The sequence below is a fragment of the Chionomys nivalis genome, chromosome 21 (assembly GCF_950005125.1).
Source record: "Chionomys nivalis chromosome 21, mChiNiv1.1, whole genome shotgun sequence".
In the NCBI taxonomy this organism is placed as follows: domain Eukaryota; kingdom Metazoa; phylum Chordata; class Mammalia; order Rodentia; family Cricetidae; genus Chionomys; species Chionomys nivalis.
This window is the reverse complement of record NC_080106.1, coordinates 47733975-47739284: the sequence shown is the minus strand read 5'-3', so window position 1 is coordinate 47739284 and position 5310 is coordinate 47733975. Positions and strand designations below refer to the sequence as shown.

The 5310-nt window shown below is 46.7% G+C and overlaps 1 pseudogene; it reads left to right on the top strand.

Moving 5' to 3' along the window:
• Nucleotides 1–3371: 3371 nt before the first annotated feature.
• On the top strand, nucleotides 3372–5048 carry LOC130863715 (tubulin alpha-1B chain-like; annotated as a pseudogene).
• The last annotated feature ends 262 nt before the right edge of the window (nucleotides 5049–5310 follow it).

Here is a 5310-nt window from a genome sequence, read left to right as displayed (position 1 = left end):
TTTATTTAACTTTATTTTATGTGCATTGGTGTGAAGGTGTCAGATCCCCTGGAACTGGATTTTCAGACAGTTGTGAGCTTCCATGTGGGTGTTGGGAATTGAACCCGGGTCCTTGAGAAGAGCAGTCAGTGCTCTTAACCGCTGAGCCATCTCTCCAGCCCCTTTTTTTATACAGTATGTAACATGGTTTTAAAAATAAAATTTAGTTTAGATGAAGTTGCAGAGCTGTCCCTGAGTTTTCCTGGACCTTCACTGATACTCTAATGCTAGGCAAACACTCTACTAGTTACTAGTTACTCTACTAGAGGTATTAATTCACCCCTTTCAAATTTGTATTTTCCTGTCACCTGTAGACTTGGTGAAGCCTGCTGAGACACTTCATGACTTCTCTAAATTGTATTTAAGTACAGAAGAAAAAGACTTCTGGATGCCACATCTTTTTTCTTGTTCTTTTCTTTCTTTTTCTGAGACAGGGCTTTTCTGTATAAAGGCCCCAGCTGTCCTGGAACTCAGTTTGTAGACCTTGTAGACTAAAGGCTTGCACCACCACATCCGGCCTTGGACGTCACATCTTTAAGATGAATTGATCAACTGGGTGGTGGCGGCACACACCTTTAGTTCAAGCATTCAGAAGGCAGAGGCAGGAGGATCTCTGAGTCTGAGGTTAGCCTGGTCTAAAGAGAGAGTTCCAGGACAGCTAGGGCTACACAGAGAAACCCTGTGTTAGAAAAAAAAACACCAAAAAACTACAGCAATAACAAAGAGATGAATAAACAAAACTGATGGATGATTTTTTAAGATAAATATTTAAGAGAGAGAGAGAGAGAGTGAGAGAGAGAGCACGCGAAGGCGAGAGAGAGAGAGAGAGAGAGAGAGAGAGAGAGAGAGAGAGAGAGAGAGAGAGAGCTGTTGAGTTTAGATAAGCTGGCTGGCATCAGCAGGGGTGGGAGGTTATTTGTTGGCACATATTTGCCTGTGTCCACACCACTGAAAAACTGGCACCCCTCACGCCCTCGCAGCAAACATTAACTGCCAATAACTTACACAGAGGGTGGGGATCTCTTGAGCACCTTCGCCATCAGTGATGTCACTGAGAGTGGTCTTGAGCAGGTCTCGTGAGGTGCTACGGTTATTACGAGTCCACAACGGTACTACTGAGTCCAGAGGACCCAGAAAAGGACTCACAGCACTCTTCCCTCTTCTCTGCCTCTGACAATCCATTTGTCTCCTCTTATGCAAGGCTCTCTGAGCCCTGGGCTGATACAGATGTCTTCTTTAGGGCTGAGCAGACAACAGCCGTTTATTCTCTGCACTCTGACAAGTTATTAATCTCTGCTCTGCCTGCTGCCTGCTGACACAGAACCTTCTCTGACGGGGGCTGAGAGCAGAACTAATCTATGGGTGTAAACAGAAAGACTTGGAAGGCAGTTTGACAGCATGACCATTTAGCACAACAGTGTCTGTAGGTTCCCCAATAGTACCTGAGGCCACCCTTTTTACAGGCCCCATAGCCAGGTTTGCTGTGCCAGGTTTGAATCCCTTTTGGTGGAGCAGCTTCAAAAGCCATCAAATATAGATCTCCCTGGGAAGGGGAGATAGACAAGATCTCCTGAGAAAATTTGGAGCATGGAAGTAGGGGAAAAGGGAGAGAGGAAGGGGAAGGGAGAAGAAGGGCAAAGGGGAGGAGAACTTAAGGAAACAGGATGGTCGAAATGGGGGAAGGACAGAGAGGGAGAGCAAGGAAAGAGATATCTTGATTGAGGGAGGTCCATTATGGGGCTAGCAAGAAACCTGGCACTAGAGAAATTTCCAGGAATCCACAAGGATGACCCCAGCTAAGACCCTAAGCAATAGTGGAGAGGCTGCCTGAACTGGCCTTGCCCTATAATCAGATTGATGACTATCTTAAATGTCACCATAAAACCTTCATCCAGCAACTAATGGAAGCAGAGGCAGAGATCCACAGCGGAGCACTAGGCTGAGCTCCCAAAGTCCAGTTGAAGAGTGGGAGGAGTGAGAATATGAGCAAAGAAGTCAAGACCATGATGGGGACACCCACTGAAACAGCTTATAGGAGCTAATAGGAGCTCACCAACTCCAGCCTGACAGTGAGGGAACCAGCACAGGACCAAACTAGGCGTCTGAGTGTGGGTGACAGCTGCATGGCTGGAGCAGCCTGCGGGGCCACTGGCAGTGAGACCAGGATTTATCCCTGCTGCTTTTACTGGCATTTTGGAACCCATTTTCTTTGGAGGGATACCTTGTTCAGCCTAGATGTAGTGGGGAGGGTCTTGGTCCTGCCTCAAAGCAATGTGCTAGATTTTGTTGACTTCCCATGGGAAGCCTTACCCTTTCTGAGGAGTGGGTGGGGGGTAGGGTGGGGAAGAAGGTAGAAGGATCAGGAGTAGTAACTGGGGTTGGTATGTAAAATGAGAAAAGATGGTATTTTATTGTTTTTGCTTTTTGTTTTGTTTTGTTTTGTTTTGTTTGTTTTTGGGTTTTTGAGACAGGGTTTCTCTGTAGCTTTGGAGCCTGTCCTGGAACTAGCTCTTGTACACCAGGCTGGACTTGAACTCACAGAGATCCGCCTGCCTTGCAGTCTAAATTCCTTTGGAAGGTTGTTTTGCTTACTAGAACAGTCTTTCCTCCTAAGCAGCTTTGAAAGATTATCCATGAAAGCGTGTTTGCCAAGGTGGTTATTACTAGTTTTAATGTGACGATTTTGGTTGTAAAGAACTCATTTACTATCATTCAAATTTCAGCTGCACATGCGTGCTGGAGAGCCATGAGAGGAGTGTGGGTGTGCAGACTGCACAACGGGGCAGTGTCTCTCCAGTTGGGTTTCGTAATGTTACAACAGATGAAACGCACAGCTGACACATTCAAATGTTTGTTCTCGAGCACAGCAAATAACTGATTTAAGCTATTGCCACATAGTAGGTCCCTTTTGATTTTATTTTTCCACTTTACTTTAACAGAAATTACTTAGTTATCCACAATTCAAAGATGAATTTTGTACAATCACAGCAAATAGAACCAGGCATGGTGGGGCACACTTTTTGTACCGCTCAGGATGCAAGGCAAAGGCAGGAGGATCTGAGTTTGAGGCCAGCCTGGTCTACTGAGTGAGTGCCTAGCCCACTTAGGATATTTTTAAAGGACACCTTAGAGAGATGTTTACCAGGTGGGGGAGGCGACTCAGGGGATAAAAACACCTGCCATGCGTGCTTAAAGACCTAAGTTAGAATCCCCAGAAACCGCACAAAAGCTGGATACGATTGTGTTACTTACCTCAGCTCTTATCTGCCGGGAACAATAACTGGGTCCCAGTGTCTGCTTCTGTCACCCTAGCCTTCTTACCTGTAGCTACCATGTATGAGTGTGTTTTCATCCACATCTGTCAGGCTCTTGTTCATATCAGCAATGCCTGCTGGGAGCTCTACTTCCTGGAACATGGCATCCAGTCTGATGTTCAGATGCCAAGTGACAAGTCTTGCCTTGGCAATCACATGCCCTGGGCAGTGTTCATACGACAGGAACCCACAGTTAGTGATGAAGTTCACACTGGTACCCACCACCAGCTCTTTCACCCTGAGTAGCTTATCACAGGCAAGGAAGATGTTGCCAATAACTCTGCCCAGGGCCACCACACCATTGGCAAGGAGATCATTGACCTTGTCTTGGACCTAATTCGCAAGCTGGCTGGCCATTGCATGGGGCTTCAGGGCTTCTTGGTTCTCCACAGCTTTGGTGGGGGAACTGGCTCTGGGTTCACCTCCCTGCTGATGGAGCGGCTCACTGTTGATTATGGAAAGAAGTCCAAACTGGAGTTTTCTATTTATTAAGACCTCAGGTGTCCACTGCTATGGCTGAGATCTGCAATTTCATCCTCATCACCTATATGGCCCTGAAGCACTCTGACTGTGCCCTCATGGTAGACAATGAGGCCGTCTATGTCAACCATTGTAGAAGCCTTGGCATTGAGCACCCAACCTACACTGACCTTAGCCGCCTTATTAGTTAGAGTGTGTCTTCCACCACTGCTTCCCTCAGATTTGATGGGGCCCTGAGTGTAGACCTGACTAAATTCCAGACCAGCCTGGTGCCCTACCCTCGCATCCACTTCCCTCTGGCCACACATGCCCATCATCTCTGCTGAGAAAGCCTGCCATAAGCATCTTTCTGTAGCAGAGATCACCAATGTCTGCTTTGAGCAAGCCAACCAGATGGTGAAATGTCACCCCCGCCATGATACATGGCTTGCTGCCTCTTGTGTGTGGTTCCTTGTAGGAGGAGAGAGCCGCTTGTTGGTTCCCAACCGCCCGGCTAGCTTAGACCCAAAATAAACACACAGAAACTGTATTAATTAAATCACTGTTTGGCCCATTAGCTCTAGCTACTTATTGGCTAACTCTCACATATGAATTTAACCCATTTCTATTATCTGTGTATCGCCTCGTGGCTGTAGCTTACTGATTAAAGTTCTGGCATCTGTCTCTGGCGGGGCTACACGGTGTCTCTCTCACTCTGCCCAGCCTCCTTTCTCCTGGTATTCACTTTAGTTTTCCCTGCCTAGCTCTGTTCTTTTGCCCTATCACAGGCCAAGACAGTTTCTTTATTCATTAGTCAATAAAAGCAGCACATAGACAGAAGGACCTCTCACACCAGTTCCTAAAGATATCAATGATGCCGTTACCATCATCTAGATCAAGCACAGCATCCAGTTAGTGGCCTGGTGCCCACTGGATTCAAGGTTGTCATTAGTTACCAATCTCCCACTGTGGTACTTAATGGAGACCTGGCCAAGATCCAGAGAGCTGTTGCACTCTGAGCAAGACCACAACCATTGCTGAGGCCTGGGCTTGCCTTTATCACAAGTTTGACCTGATATATTCCAGGTGTGCCCTTGTACACTGTATGTGGGTGAAAGCATGGAGAAAGGGGAGTTCTCTGAGGCCTGTGAGGACATGGCTGCCCCAGAGGATGATGAGGTAGCTGATGTGGATTCTGTTGAAGGAGAGGGTGGGGAAGAAGGAGAGGAATATTAATCCATTCTTCCAGACCTTGGATCTTGTCAAACTTCCAGAACTTCAGCTTCAACACTAGCTGACAAACATGAGTGCTTATGTACTTGCAGTGATATTTCATTTGTATTTTAATAAATAAAGCTTGCCTGAAGTTCAGAGAGTAAAACAGCCCCACTGTACAGACCAGGCAGTCGTGACACACACCTTTAATCCCAGCAGCCACACTAGTTGCCATAGAAACTGGGCAGTCATGGTACATGCCTTTAATGCCAGTTCTAGAAAG